The following is an 18,312-nucleotide window of genomic DNA, read 5'->3' as shown; positions in this document are numbered from 1 at the left end:
ATGCTACGTGAACTTGATAACCCAGAACAAACAAGAAACAAACACTAACTATACTAAACCCAAATGTTAATGAAATACAATTACACTTGCTGTCCCCTCAGGAATGAAACATATAAAAAAAATTTACACAATTACAAATAAATTATTCCCTATCTTGCGAGTCACACGGAAACATTTCATTCTGTGATTTTCTTGGGGTCTAAAAGTTGCTGATAGGTTCCCCAGAAACACTGTCTCGGTGTCAAAGCTCTTCCATGGTTACCTGGACGAAAGTCTTTAAGTCACTCAAATCGGCATTTTGAACACGCACTGAACAGTAAACTGTATCTCACATTAAACACAAATGTCATAGTCACTCTCAGAATACCATCCACACGAATCTGGTCGTCCAAAAATGGCCCTACAACTACTATTACCCACGGTTCTGTCCTTTCAGTTCATGGTGTAATTAAAAGTCGTACTTTCCAACAGACAGCACTTATTCCCGCACCAATTAAAGAAATGTCTCCTACTACAAATGCAAATGTCAATGTCCCACTTTAGTTTCTTGCGTTCATACAATAATTAGTCACCAAACGACAACTGTCCTCTATAAGTATACCAAGCGTCCCACATGCAATTCACAAAGCACACTTAACAAGTCACTGCCAAAAGTTTATGGATCGCACCGTTCAGTGGTCAAGACAAAACAAAACGATCGTCCTGTCTGCTAAAGACAAAATCTTTTCCACCACTCACAACGTGGAAGCACCAGTCCTTCACTTTCCAACTTATGGAGACATACGAGCAGTCATCTTGTTTCACGGCTCCACAGTCCAGTACTAGTTAATAGTTGCTGGTAAAAAATGCCCACCAGGCTCTGCCGAGCGTCGTTCATTCTGCCGTCGCTCCGCCATTGAGCACAAGAAACCACCCGCTGTTGCCTCCGCGGGATACTTTCCCCAGTTGTGAGGGTGGCGGAACTTATGAATGGCGTGGTACGTACGTGGCGCCCCAGGCCATTGACCTGCTGTAGAGGGCGCGTGGAGTGTACCCCGACCGGCAGTGGAGTGGGGAGTGCCGCGGCTTTGTCACCTCTCCCATGGCGACGTCAGCTTCGCCCCGCTAGCAGTATGGGCGTTACGACACCCAATCAGTCAGACCCTCCGGGCATCTCGCAACATTACAGACAAAAGGATATTCTTACAGTATTTAAATACTCATTGATTACATGTATGATCTATTAGATACATTGGTAATAAAAGAATTTTTGTTCTAAAAAACATAAAATTATACACCCTAGTTTTCTACACATACAACATCAACATTTATCCCTTTTCTATATACAGCCCACACTTGTGCTATTGATTGTACCTGTCGTCCCTCAGACAAAACATGAAAGTGTAAAAAAAAAAAAAAAAACAAAAAAAAGGAATAATAAGCAATCTATACAGCTCGTAATTACAATATCAAATAGTAGGCTACTCTAACATCCTATCACAGTGAAAATATTGGAAACTGTTTATTCTAAAACTACAATATACAGTGAACCTTTGTGCTTGTGACAGACTGACATTAATACCCCTTGAAAGAATTCTAACAAAACAATAAGAAATAATCTACACAGCTCACAATTGCCTACCACATGTTGTTAAATAGTAAACTACTTTAACATCCTAACACAATAAACATTTTAGAAACTGATGACTCTAAATCTACAACGTACAATGCACCTTTGTGCTTGTGACAGCCTGAAATTAGCATCTTTTTATATATTTTGCCTTTTTATTATATATAACAACATTTCTAGGACATGTATGAACCATCCACACGATGTCAGATCCTGACCTGCCATCGAGGTTCATCCAAATCAAACAATACACAATAATGTTTTAGTTACCGATCGGTAGCATCCCCTTTACAGGAGTGTGCACATTGATCACACTACTCTACGACTCTCACTCACCAGACATCACATTTTCCTTCTCATTCAATCCATTAATACACTAACAGAATAGGTGTAGAAGTCAGCTAACCTTAACACCACCACACTCACGACAACATACCATACCTTTGCTCCCTTATACTCAACCACATAACACATGAAGCTGCTTCGGAGATAGCTTTCCAGTCTCCGAATTCGTCCTTTCACTCTGGCACCTCTCTCCATCGGCTTACCTCCACATTCACTTTATCGATTATTCATCCTGCTAAATATCAACTTAGAATTGCGACATTTCATCTAAGAACAAAAAATACACAAATTATTCATCCTGCAAAATAACTGTAGACATTCTTAGTACCGTTTTGATTAGTTATACTGCTACCAGGCTTCAACAACAACAACAACAAAAATTATTTTTTTTATATAGCAAATGTTATGGTAAGAATTAGATTTACACTTATATTACATCTTACGTCAGTATTCCACAACGTTCACCACCTGGGTCTCATACTCCCTTTATGTCCCTTCAAGTTGTGCAGTTGTCCTCATCTCTTCATTCGTATTTCGGCTCTCCGTCCGTCGATTACTCCATCATTTCCTGGTCTTCCTTCGCCATTCGCCTCAATCTCGATTGCAGCATACACAGGCCTCTCTGTAACATACCTCTAAGACATCTCCACATTATTAGTTCTACTCACCTTTATTTACCACTGTTTCATCACGTCGAATCTCTCTTTATTAATCACACTGCTTCACGTCGCTTCTCTCCTTAAATATCACCTTTATCCACTACTATTTATCACGTCGCTTCTCTATCTACCATCTTTATCCACTCGTTAATCATCATGTCGTTTCTGCTTGATCCTTATTCATATGACAAAAAATACGTACATACACCACTCTGTCGACTCCTGTTCATGACTCATTCGACCAGTCTATTCCGTCATACTTCCTGACATCCCGCCTGAAAATTGTTATGTTCGATTTAACCCTGGACAACGTTACACACCACAAATAAATACACTGACTATCTACCATAACTTTCCTACTTTCGATCTATCCTTAACTTTTCCATAATTTGATGTTAGAAATGTGATGAAGCCCACGAGATTGTTTTCCCTTGATCGTCTCAATCAGTACAGCATTTTCATGGACAATCCGCCTAACTCTGAATGGTCCACTATACACAGCAAAGAATTTGCTAGTTAGGAATCTGTGCTTACATGAAAATTAAATGTGTGCAGAGAATATACAACCTGGGAGAGATGGGACAGCCCAAGTGTTAGAAACTTTGGTGCTAGGGGCCTCTTTCACTAACACCAGATTCCGAACAACCATACACAGCACCTCATTATAACTGTCACCACGACAACGACATACTATAGATCAGATGGCATCTGATTTAAAAACTTCGATCACACATAAAAGTACCCTATTCCATACAGATCACAATGTTTACTTTTTACATTACGTGTTAAGTACCTGCAATAGTCAAATCGCAATAATTAAACTGCACTCATTGGCATTATTACATATCATTTTAGCAACTGGTTTCTTTGAGGAAACAGTCCTTTTACTTTACTGTTCGAAATAAAAATTTGCAAATTTTGCTCTGAGAGACCAGCCTAATAGATGCCATTACTGGTGTTTTATTCTCTGGTCAGAAGTATGGTATTTGCATTCCTACATATCAGTAGAGTATGTCTGCTACACAGACAATTTTCAATGCCAGCGGCATGTGTTTGAAGGCAAGATCCTAAGGGCTGATATGTTGGATTAGTTTCTCCTATTCTTCAATCCATTATGACAAGAATGAAATGCCAGGATTCCATGCTCTCCTGTCATTCTGATAGTTTCTGCCGTTTCTATCCTCGACTCTGTCTGACCTATGAGTCGTGGCTCCGTTTACGATGTTGCTCTCATTACCCAGTTCCTGTAACAAGTGCTGAAGTGACGCGGAATCGTCTAAGCCTCTGCCTGCCATCACTATATCGCTGCGCAATCTCACTAGCAACTTCGTTATACAGATCCTAATGTGCTCCCCAGTTTCGTATGGCACATCCAAGTACCTATTTCGTCTCAGCATTTCCTGATAGCACGCCACTGGATCTCTTATACCACCTTCGTTACAATTTGACATCAACAATATGCTTTGCGTAACCTAGTCCTGCTCACTTTTCGACCAGAATTCATTTAAATAGCTACTACAGTCTTTAATAACTTCTTGCATTGTCGCTCTAGCCTCGTCCCTCAAATGGTTACACACAAACTTCATTTTGAGGAGCGGTCCCCACGATGAAGGTAATGAATCTTGAAATTGGAACAGCCACAGGCATGGATGTTGGTAATTATCAGGATCCGGAAAACAAGTGTACGGATGTACCAACACGAAGTGCCTCCTACATTCTTCTTCCACATTTATGTTTTCCGACCTTGGACTATACCCAGTTGGGTTTGCCACCTGTTTTATCCGACACAACCGTTCTTCTAACTCTCTGAGTTCGTCTTCCTCTTTCTGCCTATTTTCGTTTTTTGAATTTATCTCACTCTCCCTCTGCAGTCTACCTGGTGGTGTTTCACCTTTGCTTCTGCACGCTAATTGCAACTGTGCTAGTTCTTCCCTATGTTTCCTATTTGTTTCTAATTGTGCCTCTTTAAACCGTAATAGTGATTGTATCTCCTCCTCATCGGCATAAACCTCTCGCTGCGTACTGTCAGAGCCTGTTTCGCCTCTTATACTGATCTTTTCTACATCTGCGCTTATCGTATTCATTCTGACCACTACCTCTTTGATTCGCTTATCCGGCAACATGTCCCTACGTTCTGTAGTATCACTCTCTATTGCAAATATTCGTACCTCCAAATTATTGGCTTTTTCTTTCACGGCGTCACATACTTGCTTCAACGCCCCCAGATTCTTCTCCCCCTCATCTAACCGATTATTAACTGCGGGCAGACGCTCATCGATAACTGAGTATAGTTTCCTCATTGCCTCTTTATTTCCCTTATCCATTGCCTCCAGTCTTTCCTTATTTGCTTCCAATCTTTCCTTAGTTGCTTCGAATCTTTCCTTATTCTCCCTATCTCTCTCCTTATTATCTCTACTCATCGCTTCTAATCTTTCCTTATTATCTCTACCCATCCTCTGTAAAAACTGCAGTAGTACACTGTCATTTGCTACTTTCGGTGCGCTCACCTCGTTCGCCCGAGAAACCGTAGCTTCGCTAAGGGTAGCTGCACTTTCACTGCATACCTGACCTAGTACCGGCTCGCCCGCGTCGTCGGGAAAAGCCCCCGATTGTGAACAAAGCCCACCATCACCTAGCAGTGGTCCACTGAACAATTCAGCCCCTTCCGAGTGTTTGCCGTTCCCACTCATTAGCCCATGGTCGACACCTACTTCCTGCTGCACTGCTACGTTCAGCCCAGAATCGCTATTCTCCATTGTGACTACACTTTTCGACTGTGACCTAGTTACTACGGACATACGCAAAAAAAAAAAAATTATACAACGATCTTCCAGCCTTGGACAATATAGCAATTAATTACATAAAAAATAAAAGATCCTCACCAATCCAGAAAGAAATTGCAAACAGAAAAAAATATTACTTTTTAGCGCTATCACAATACATTCCATAAAAAAAATCTTAACAGCAAACCCTAACAGCAAAATATCCTGGCAGAAAATATCCTGGCAGGGTCGAAATTATGAGAGGCACCCACATGCCTTGCTCATACTGTGGCATCAAGCAGTCAGGGTTGCAAGATAAGTGGTCTGCCATGTGAGTGGATTCGTTCTTATTTATCGAGTAACATGAACTCTAGTACTCACACTTAATTTACAAGTTATCCTCCTATATGATTAATACGCAACGGAAACACTGCCCTGACTATCAGTAATTTACAGAACTCTGACTGTACACTACGCACTGGCAATACCACATTTTCTTTCTTTTTTTTATTTAACGGCTTTTGTCAACACGTGGCCACCGCACTGAATATGAATGGCGCACACATTATAATTTCGGGACAATATGACAACATACAATTCGAAGGAAAAGTCCACCAATCTTTCTCTTTTCACTATCTTATTTATTCCGATAAATTCTCTAACCTAAACACACAAATTCTATAACCTACAACAATAACACATGAGAAATTCCTCCCAGTGGGCATGGCTTTACATTGGTGAATCTCTATATTATGGTCTCGTATTTATTTAACGCTACAGTGCACTTTCTGGATAGGATGGTGGATCTTTTATTATATCTCACACTTCGACTCTCACAATCATCATCATGATACTTTCCTCCAGATCGAGCGGTGCAGAAGGAACAAGCATAACCCACAAGTCTTTTGAAACTACCTTGCTACTCTCCCATGGAAACCACACATACCCAAATTACATGACATACATCACACTACAATATGAAATACTACACAGAGAATAGTCACAACATTATCACTTTCAGCTTTCCCACTTCAATTAATATTTATCCCAGTTTCACACGACACTGCCCCACTTTGTAATTATACTTTCCTACTATGAACTCTGGAGATATATGCACGTCTTCCTGTGCAATGCAAGCCAATGGCGTTGCTGGATAGGCGGCCGACTCACCTTGCTTCTCTCTCAGAGTTTGAATCTAGCATCACACGGAATCATATCACGCAAAGTAATATCAAGAACGTATTCATCACACACGCGAGTCCTCAACTGATACCATGGACGAGTACTTCTCTTTATCTTTTGTCTCATACACAGTTTGAGACTCACACAGTACTCACCACGTGGAAGTACTCGTCTCTAATTTCAAGTCCTGCACACGCCATTTCTTAAATATTACAACTTATGGTACACACGCTATTTCTTAAATATTTCAACTTATTGTACACACACTAGTAATTCAGCTTAACTTAAGCACACGGAAGTATTTCAACTTATTGCTACACGTGGTTTCATTGTGACCGTTGGTCATTTCTGAAGATTACTACAATCCCATTAATATTACCTGCCTGACATTTAATTCTCCCCACAAAAGTTCCTGAAATAGAGAAATTATTATTTCAAACTACTCTTAAATATTCCACATGCATACCATGTCTCCACTCTTTTGTCTTTATGGAGCACAACTAAAACAGGTCTAAACAGCACAAGATTCAGCGGCAGAGTGCCGAAACATGGCCGTTCTCCAGGTCCTCTCGCACCTTTGCTGAAGTGGGGGGTGTAGCGTCCCCACAGAAAATACCCTCTACCACGCACCAATTAATCATTGTCAATCAAACCATCCACATTCATTCACTTTGGAAAAGTATCTGATCTGACTTTCTCGTAACATATGCGGCGACAGCTAGACGATGCCAAAGTATTTTCTAGCGCGTTTATTCTTTGAAATAACAGAATGCATATATGCATTCTCCATGGTTGTTAGAGAGGGGTAACTAGGACAGCTTCTGGAGTAGGGATTGAGGGATTGACGTATTTCTGAGAGATACATATTCTGATTTTCTTCTAGCTAAATCGAGCGAATTAACTTGTGTGCCACTAGCGGTTTGTTTGAATAGAAAGAGAGTGTAAACGGAAAATAATTAAGACGTGGAATCACTGGAGATCTGGACATGTAATGGAGATGGATTTAATACACAGTTTCCTTCATAAATAAGGTTTGTGACTTTTTGTTCCGGAGTGAATGAACGAATGAGTTTTTTTCTGAACCATTTGATTATCACGTTGGCCCTGTAATTAGTGGGGACGTTTCAGCTGTGTCGAAGAGAGCCTGCAATCACTGAGTCTGTGTTAAATCGTCCAAAAAGGCTTCGTACACATCTGGAATTCGCAATCTTTCGTAAAAGGAACAAATTGTCCACACGATTGATTCTCCCGATTGAATACAGTGTTTAACAGTAATAATAAATGTAAAGATCTTTTACAGCAAGCCAGCCGCTGATTACCAAGACGAAGGACTCCACCAAAGATCCTATTTGGCTGATTTCACGTAATAAAATATTATAATAAAAACGGTAGATAGATAAAGGAGAGAAAGAGAGAGAGCGAATGAAAATAGAGATAATATTAATAATCCTCCATTAGTATAACTTTTCGCCTGTCGTATCACGGATCAGCCAAGACACGGGAGGCCCTTACATTACTGTATAGATTTATGTGTGAAGGTGAAAGGGTCTTAAAGACAACAGATACACGTCCATACAGACAAGACATTACACAAAGTTAGCGGCTAACTGCATTCATCATATATTCATAGAGGAAGAGACAACTTAATAATATTAGCTTGTTAAAGGGGCACCTTGCTACCGTATTGGTCAGCCACATTTCAGGCGCTCAACGCCACCAAAGGTGGCCAAAGGATCATCTCAAAGATGATCATTTATTCACACTCACTATCTGCGGTTAGCAGACGACCATACATTCATTCATTTCACAGATCTCACCAAACTGGATGTAGGGATTTATTTTGAGGGAGTGCACATGTGATCAATTAAATAAATAAATTGTCATTCTTTCCCACACTGGTATCCGGCTTCGCTGTATTAATTGAAATTGAGTTATTTTACAAAAAAAATGTGTTGTTCTGACAAAAATAATGAAGTATGTTGTACCTATTTTCAATGTCGGGCGGTACTGTACTCTTTCAAGGTTACTGCGTAAAGTCAAGCGCCGGAACGCCAGCTGGGAACGAGAGAGCAGAGAGAGGTGTGAAGAAGACGTCAGCCTATTGCACGCTGACCGACCCTTCTCCAGCGGCGACAGCAGCGGCCTCTATGCGTAGAGAACATAAGCACTTCGTCCAACTGGCTGCGGTCCAGCTCTACTGCATGTTGAAGACTAGCAACTAGATAGAAGCGTCAAAAATAAAATGGCTCTAAGCACTATGGGACTTATCATCTGAGGTCATCAGTACCCTAGACTACGTAAACCTAACTAACCTAAGGACTTCACACACAACCATGCCGAGGCAGGATTCGAACCTATGACCGTAGCAGCCGCGTGCTTCCGGACTGAAGCGCCGAGAACCTCTCGGTCACAGCAGCCGGCCTCATTACTTTCTTCATACATTCTATGTAGCTCAGTCTTGGAACTGTATATACTGAAGAAACTTGCTTATTTGTGTCGCCCTTTGCTTGCGATACATAGGTATAACGATAAAGTTTAGTGTTTTGACCTTTACTTTTCGTAATTAATTTCATTAATACGTTTTGTTTGAATTGTTTGTCTAGCGATCCGAGAAAGTAGGTTTCCTGGTAACCCATCTTTGACGACTAGACAGGATTCAACAGTTAGTATTCATACCTGCTCTCGTAACCTACGAAGAATAACTAGAAGTTACGGTTGATCACACTGAAATATGTCGCAGGTCTCCCAATGGTGAATAATGCCCGTTGAACTTCGGTTGTTGACACTAATATAACATGAACAAATACGACCTTTTATTTTATTTTCTGGGGCATCCGCCAAATACTCTCAAGCCCATGATTTCATTTCATTGCCATCAACAAGCAGTACGAGTGATAATTTCAACACAGCTCTCTTCTGCTCTCGCCAAACGGATGATACACCGCAAATGAACAATTTTCCTCATGTGGGTGTACCAGATTGCGCGTATGCTATTCGTTGTGGATAGGGGGACACATCCGTTAATTATTCAGTCTATTCTTCGAAACCTGCTGCTCTCTTAAGACTGAGAGTGCCATGGCACAGTGACGTCACAAGCTTTTTAGTAACCGAGGGACTTCACGAAACGCATCGAGGAGTTCCCGAGTGTCTCGAAACATGTCCTCTCTTTTCTCATCCGTGTAGCTCAGCATGTGCTCTTTTACGATACTCATTCCGACCTAAGGATTCATCTACTTTGTTTGGATTCTGAAAGATGTGTGTTATTCAGTACAGACAGGCTCTCAAGAGATGCTGAATTAAATGTGTATTCTGTCCTCTGGAACAAGTGCAAATGATGCTGAGGGCCGCTTGAGACGACCTCATCCCCAAGACTCCAGGAACACAGAAATTCTACGTCAGTGTGAAAAATCATATTTTGGCCCATCATGTTACATTGTGAAAGATAGATGAGATGAACATGTCATACCAGACAACATCAGATATAAAAACTTGCTTCTACTGACCAATATTAGACGCGGAACACAGTATTATATAAGAAGGGATCAAAATATTTTTCACTACTTCGATCTACTAGGACTCCGTATACTGGTCTACTTAACCACTTAACCAGTAAAGGCGAACGATTTCAACTCAGTAGAGCATTGTGATCAGAGTTAAGTCATGCTGAACCACCATCGGCTGCCAGGAAGCATTTTTTTCCCAATCGTGAGTTTGTGACTGAGTTGACACGGCCCTCCTCGAATTGCTCTCCTGCGACAACCTCTTCGTCTCAGAGCAGCACTTGCACCTTACTTCCTTAGTTATTTGCAGAATGTATTCCAGACTCTATCTTCCCACATAGTTTTTGCCTTCTACAGCTCCCTCTAGTACCATGTCAGTTATTCCCTGATTTTTTAACACATATACTATCATCCTCTCCCTTCTTCTTGTCAATGTTTCTCAAATGTCTCTTTCTTCACTGATTCTACGGAGAAACCTGTCATTTCTTATCCTATTAGTCCACCTAATTTACAACACTGTTGTGTAGCACCACATTCCAAATGCTTCAACTCTCTTCCGTTCCGGTTTTCCCACAGCACAATATAGACTGTCATACAATGCTATGCTCCAAACGCACATCTCCGTAAACTTCTTCCTCCGATTAAAGCTTATGTTTGATACTAGCCCACTTCTGCTGGATAGGAATGCTCTCTTTTCCTCAAGGTAGCATAATTTTTTAACTTCTACTTCGTGATCACCAATTTTTATGTTAAGTTTCTCACTACTCTTATTTCTACTAATTTGGTATTTTTCCGGTTTACTCTCAGTCAATATTCTATACTTATTTCATTCATGTCAAGAGCTCCTGTAATTCTTTTTCACTTTCACTGAGAATAGCAAACTCATCAGTGAATTTTATCATTGGTATCCTTTCACTCTGGATTTAATCTTAAATTTTTCTTTTATTTGGAACCGCGCGACCGCTACGGTCGCAGGTTCGAATCTTGCCTCGGGCATGGATGTGTGTGATGTCCTTAGATTAGTTAGGTTTAAGTAGTTCTAGTTCAAGGGGACTGATGACCTCAGAAGTTAAGTCCCATAGTGCTCAGAGCCATTTGAACCATTTTTCTTTTATTTGCGTCGTTGTTTCTTCTGTGTATAGACTGAATAGTAGAGGCGAAAGGCTGTGTCACTGTCTTACATCCTTTTCAATTCGACCTTTTCGTTCTTCGCCATCCAGTCTTGTTTCTTCTTAGTTCTTGAACATACTATATATTACCTGTCTTTCCCTATAAAGTACTCCTATTTTTATCGGAATTTCGAACATCTTTCCCGGTTTTATAGTACTGAAAGCCACTACTAGGTCGATAAATCTCGAGCGTGTCTTGATTTTTCTTCAGTCTTGTTTCCACTACCAGACTCAACGTCACAACCGCCTCTCTGATGCCATTATCTTTCCTAAAAGCGAAATTGATCGTCATCTGACAAAGCCCCAATTTTCTTTTCCATTCTTCTGTATGTTATTCTTGCTAGCAACATGGATGCATGAGTTGTTAAACTGATTATGCGATGTTTCTTGCATATGTCCTGTCTTCGGTATCGTGTGGATAGTATTTTTCCGAAAGTCTGATTATCCATAACCAGTCTCTTATATTCTACACACCACCGTAAGTCGTAGTTTGGTTGCCATTTTCTCCAATGATTTTAGGAATTCCTGTGAAATTTTATCTTTCCTTTATGTCTTATTTGATCTCAAATCTTCCAGAGCTCTTTTAAAGTCTGACTCTAATACTGGATCCACTGTCTTTCCCACGTCGGCCTCTGTTTCTTCTTCTATCATGTGGTCAGGGAAGTCCCCCTCGTTCTCATAGAGGTCTCCACTGTACACTTTTCACCTATCCGCTCTCCTCTCTTTTGTATCAGTGGGATTCCCATTTCATTCTTAATTTTACCACCTCTGTTTTAATTTAACGGATGTTTGTTTTGACTTTTCTATATGCTGAGTCAGTCCTCCCAACGATGATTTGTGTACATCTTTCCTGCAGCCATTTCGCCTTGGCTACCCCGCAATTACTATTCTAAGGGATTTATATCACAGTCTTCCTGTCCTAGCAAGAGCATTTTGGTGCTTCCTTCTTTTGTAGCTCAGCTGAATTATTTCTTCTGTTACCCTAGGTTTCTTTACAGTTACCTTTATCGTATCCGTGTGTGCAGCATCTGTGATTGTTAGGAAGCATATGAGGCGAAAATACATCGTGGGACGCTCGAATCCAGGACAGCTTGACCGGGGTCGGTCCAACGACTTGACCCATCGCTTACGCTGGCGTCCGCAGTTCGAGTGTCGTGGTAGGTGGCGCTGCTTGCCACTTTCCCCCGTGACGACATTAAAATCCCCCCTTTGCTCCTGGCGCCTTCACTATTATAGTATGGTAACATACAAATTAACTCGCCGTTACAGCGCTTATGACGACCTGGCTTCGTAGGCTGCAAAATGGAAGCTGTCCCGTGACGCAACGAAGTGCCAAGCTCTCGTCGCTATTGGCAGCGCTATGCCCAGTCCCTTTGGAGTTGTGGCACGCAGACGTCCTGAATGCAACTGCGCAATGAGCAATATTAGGAGCGCATTTTGTGAAGATAGTCATCCAGTTCACGTCATGGGAGGAGAAACTCGCCGCTGCCGCCCGCTTGTGCGCTCGTGAAAGCTATTCTCAAAGTGACACTGGGGGCGTGTTTGCCTTTGTCGTCAACGTTCCGAGACCCGTGGAGTCAGACGCAATGGCTGACATCGGATCCTGCCCTCTCTTGTCACCGAAAGTTTGCATACAAATGGAAAAAACTCAGAGGTCGACAGTTAAATCGTGGATTGTCTACTTGGCATAAAAGGGTCAAATAGTTTTATTGCAAACAGCACGTCCCCCGCCCCATGGTAATAATTGTCATAAAAATTAATAATAAATGCTTGAGTAATGTGGAGAATGTGTCGGTTTCCCACTGGCTAACGAACCAGTGGTTGGGTGAGCCTGTCGGGAGACTAAGTTTCGAATGTTACTAGTTATGGGGTCCACGATAGGAGCAGACGTGCAGAGTGATGAAGCTGGGTTGACTTACGTGCTTCACTGGTGAGGCATGACATATCCAGCTCTTTGCTCCTGCAGTGTCTTCTCCTCAGCTGTTAATTTATGGCTGTTAATTTTCAAGGAGAGGTTTAGCCTGAGACTGAACTTGCGCTTATTGAAAGCCATTCAATGGCGTATCTGTGTTCGATTGATTAACTTTGTAGCAGACGTATCCATCCCGAATAAGTAGAAGTGGTTGTGTGAGTCCCTATGGTCCGTAGTAAGTAGGCCGTATTTGTAGTAAAGAACATCAGGTTAACAAGGCCTTCACGTATTCATTTCCGGGCACTTGTTGAGAGGCGTTTTCATAATTCCTGGTTATGTTATGCACCTACTATGCTTAGAGTGTTGTTTACGTCCGTCGTGCAGCATGGCTTAGAGATGACAATTTGGATTGTTTGGTTTGAGAATAGAGGTCCTAGAGCAATATAAAGCTGATATCGTTCTGTTGCATTCCGAAGGAGACGAAATTCCACACATTCTACTGTTGCTAGGTTCGGCATTCACTTTATCCCTTCATATGTGGGTTTCCAGGCCAAAGGTAGTGCAGTAAAAGACACCAACACATCCCAACTTTTTCGTCATGAATGGGGAATATAGCTTAATTATTAAAATGCAACTATTCTTGGGTTAAACATTTATATATTGGGGTTTTTGTGTACTCATCCTTTCTGCAGATCTGTCGCAGCTGAAGTCCTAAGTTGTCAGTAACTGTAAAAAATTTTAACTTCAGGAAAGTTAAAATTAGAAATCATCTTGTATTATGTTATTCTAAGTACATTTATTATACTTTCAAAACAGAATTAAAGTATTATTACAAAAAGAGCAGCTACATCCTCACTGCTCAAAAACCAAAACCAGACTGACCCCCTTGCCATCGTATGGGCCACCCTTTATACTTTCTTAACAATTCCGAACAATCCTCGGCATTGTTTAAGTTGAACATTTGATTAATTAATAATGAAACTTCATACATAAAAATGAAAATACATATATAAACGCATGTCTGCTCAGAACAGCAAGTACACTACGACATTAGTACGTGTCTGTTATTTCTTTCGATAATAAACTCTCAAATAAGAAATTACAATAATACATTTATATTTTCTATTAATTACTGGAGACTCCCTTCACGAGAATTATTCCCTTCATTTACAGAGCTTCTACACTTTGAACTGAAATAGATTAAACAGTTATTTTCTCAGTTATAAGTTTTTCTGGATGAGTTACATATTTTGTTTACATGTGCAATCCTGAATTAGACTGGGAATTGTTCATTTAAATAGGCCTCAATGGGCTGTTACGTTTCATGAAGCATGGTCAATTGGGTCGGTATCACTCTTGACACGCTAGTAGCATAGCACTAACACGTGGAAGAACTCAGCGGTAAAGGATGGCGCTTCTGTTTCTTTTATACCCGCTGCTAAGACGAAAATCAACGTAGGACGTTCTAGCTGTTCTGGACAAGACACTATGAGCCAGGTTTAGAGCGCGCAACTGTAGTTTGTGGAAACGCGGCTGATATATCGACGGCCTAGAGAGGGTCAAAATTCAAGCTCTCTGGATTTCCCGACAGCAGAACTCGATCAATGGCATAAGACCATTGAACGAAACCGATATCATTATAACTAGTCAATATAATTCTCCGTCTAGATCTCTATTCATACTTTTATTTCCTATTAAATATACACGATAAAGCGTTTCCGCTACAGCCATAATCAGAATCACATTTAAAATTCCCATACACTGTGTCTCGTCAGTTCATATGTACGCTTGTGCCAAAGACCAGTCTATCGTACAAGTTTTATGAGAACTGGCGAGATATAATGTATGGAGATTTTAAATGTGACTCCGATGATGACTGTGGCCCGAATGATGATTAAAAAATAAATAAAAATATAAATAGCAATCACGACGGACATTTTTTTTGCAATTATCTCTGTTAACCGGCGTTACCATCGGTAGCGGTTTGGTCGGTCGGCCGGTGACTTTTACAGGAAATGTAGAATGTCACAGAACCGACATATTCACAATCTTGGTACCGGGCTGCAGCGCCACTATACCACTGGATGGTCACAACTGCTGGTGCAGTAAAGTGTTCCTGTAACATACTAATGCATATGTTCGTGCATCTGAGATGGACTGACGGGATCGGAGACGATATGAGTACGATGGGACTAACTGGAAGAGAATACATGGACATTCTAAAGATGTAGGCTGCTGGTTAACGAGCCCAAGGAAAGAAAAATTGAAATGTACATCGAACGATAGATGGGACAGTCCTTAGAGCTTAGCATCGCCGAAAATCGGGAGAACATCCTGTAAAGAAGATCGTGGCGCTCCAGAATCAGATTCGTTCGAGCCCAGGCAACAGTAGGGGCTTCTCAGTGTTACGAAAGTATCTCTTAGTGTATAATCAAGTTTACGCTGCGATTACAAGCCGAGCGCTTACGGCAGAATTGTCGTGTTGTGCAGCGTCGAACCAGCGTCGTAAGAGAATGGAGGAGACGCTACAAAAGCAGGCGAAAGTCCAAGCAAGAAGACTGTGGACGCTTAAGATTGTACAGCCGAAAACATCTATCAAGAATATGTTATGCGAGAGGAAAACGACTACTAAAGCAGAAGGCAGCACACACGAAGGTAGAAAATAAAATAATGCGAATGAACATAAGAAACTAGTAACTGGTAGCCCAGACAGTACTAGGAGTTTGTGGGTGACTGTCGTATAGAAGTGAGGAAGAAGAAAAATCAGAGCTGCAACATCAGAGTCCACAGTAAAGGAAGGGAGAGAGGTCTTCGCCGGTTATGAAGGATTACGTAGGAAAAAAAAAAGTGAGCTCAAGAATATCATCAAAGAAGGCCTTAGATCAGTATGCAGGGGCGACAGTATAAAATATCATTTGGACTCGATGGATAACTACCGAACAGGAATGAAATTATTCCGACAATAACATCCACTTTTCAGTCCATCAGAGTAGCAGAGAAGAAGGTGATCAAGCTACCTCTTCCATAAGCTGCAGAAAAGACATTAAAGAATGACAGCAGGTGATGGGGTTTAAGATCAACTCTGTACACCAATATACGATCAGAAACTCAGATACCGGGAAACTGTGGCCGTTGCCAATTTATTACGTGCCGGGAGGTACAAAACAGGATTGGAGCTTTGTTGTCAAGTAAGTAATATACACGAAAACTGTGAGTGAAGATTACATTTAGAGAGAGCGCCCATCACATTGCAAAACTACCAGAGGTGGAGCAACACAATGAACTACCGTTGGATGCTGACTAGATGTATAAAATGCTGAGGGAAAATGAGAGAAGAGAATTTAGACCTCCAGACAACACGCCAGCAAACGTGCAGAATATAAAGGTAACTCACCGGTGACTTGGAATGGCAACAACGAATACCGCGGGCCTTAAGAACTTAAAAGACGACAGCAAACGAGAATAACGGACCGGCACTTTGACAGTCCACTGTAAGGAATATCAACAAACAAGAGGTACGAAAGCCACGATCGCAACCATAAGTGAGAAAATACGACAGACAAAATACAAACCAGGGGAAGAACAGCGAGCAACAAGGGGGCAGAAGGATGTACTCCGAAACGGTGAAAGAACAGGAAAAAGGCCTTTAGAGGAACGTATCTTTCTGGAACCCGACAACCAAAATTTTGGGCTCATCTCTTCCATAGCAACATGTCGACAAATCACTGACTGCTGGGCCTATGACCAGACTCTTAGTGCTGGTTGCAAGCATTAACGTTACTATCGACCGAGTATAAATGACGCATCAGATTGCGAGAGAGCTAAATCTTTGCATACGATATGTCAACTGAATCCCTATAAGAGTAACGAACTCCAGGACTTTGTAGCACAGCACAAAATTAATAACATCCCTACATTGGAAACTTATCTCGACACACAGAAACATACAAGCTACGAACATGAATGGATACCGATATGATAGAGCAATTTTAAGAGGAGGCTGGACGGCGATATTTGTGAGAAAAAACCGGTTCACTAGGAAGAACGAATGCTGCAGTTACAGCATCTGGAAGCAGCAATAATAACACTCTTCACAAAAACGGAATAGGTAGCCTTCGTTACAACCCGCAAGCCATTGCACAGCTGATGAGACAAGAAATATAGTTCACAACTGTGACGAAGTGTGCAACTTTTGTCAGGTTCAGAATGTCATATACGGTGTTTAAAACTGATGCACGACTTTTTTCCCTGTTTTCCTCTATAGTCCCGGTTGCGCCGCCCTTCATGTTCTAAGGGCTCCACATTAGCGATGGAGGTTGTCACTGAAACTACCGGTTTTCGGTTACATGGGCGTTTTCCACGCCGGATTCAGCTGACTGTTAAAACCGCCCAAAATAATCGCTTCTACAATAAGCGATTTTCAGTTTTTTATTCCAGTTGTTTCCTGTAATAAACACATAAAAGAAAGGAAGATTGAAAAATTTTGACTCTCTCGCCTTCAAGATACATAATATCAAAATATTAAATTAAGTAGACAGTCCGTCCACCGTTTACTGATTTCATCGAAAAGTGATAAGTGGCTGGATACTACAAAAAATCACCAGTATTCGCCTATTCATTCTAACTTTTTGAAACTCTGCTAAAAATTGTGTTGTAATCGAGGATCATATCACTATTTGGGCACTACGAGTCGTCAGTGCTAAAGGGTGAAACCTGAGGTTGAAAAGTTGTTTTTCGTGTTAATTTGTCGCTTTTCAAGGGCTACAAGCAGAGAAAAGCATATTATGTAGACACAGGCAGCAAACCAGCTACTTTTATTTTTATTGTATGCCATGAATGAATTCTTGTTAAGTTTTAATTTATCACCGTTACCATAATTTCCTTCTTCGTTTATTATTTCATAGAAACGACGGACAAATCTTTATTCCTTTAAAGGAAATGCAACTTTATCCCTCATTACTTAGTCACTTTGTACACGTAGACGTGTACGTTAAGCAGCAACACATGGTAACAGGGACAGTACTGACACATCAGTGCAGTGCCAATTCTTATGTCATGTGAATAGTCTCGTTTCTGTCGGCATTGATATTAAAATAGCACAGAACACTTTTTCCATTTTCTACAAAAACGCAATATTTCAAACATATGCGAATTTTCAGATTAAAATTTATTCC

Source organism: Schistocerca serialis, chromosome 2, assembly GCF_023864345.2.
Source record: "Schistocerca serialis cubense isolate TAMUIC-IGC-003099 chromosome 2, iqSchSeri2.2, whole genome shotgun sequence".
NCBI lineage: Eukaryota > Metazoa > Arthropoda > Insecta > Orthoptera > Acrididae > Schistocerca > Schistocerca serialis.
The sequence above is the reverse complement of the archived record's forward strand: the minus strand, read 5'-3'. Positions refer to the sequence as shown.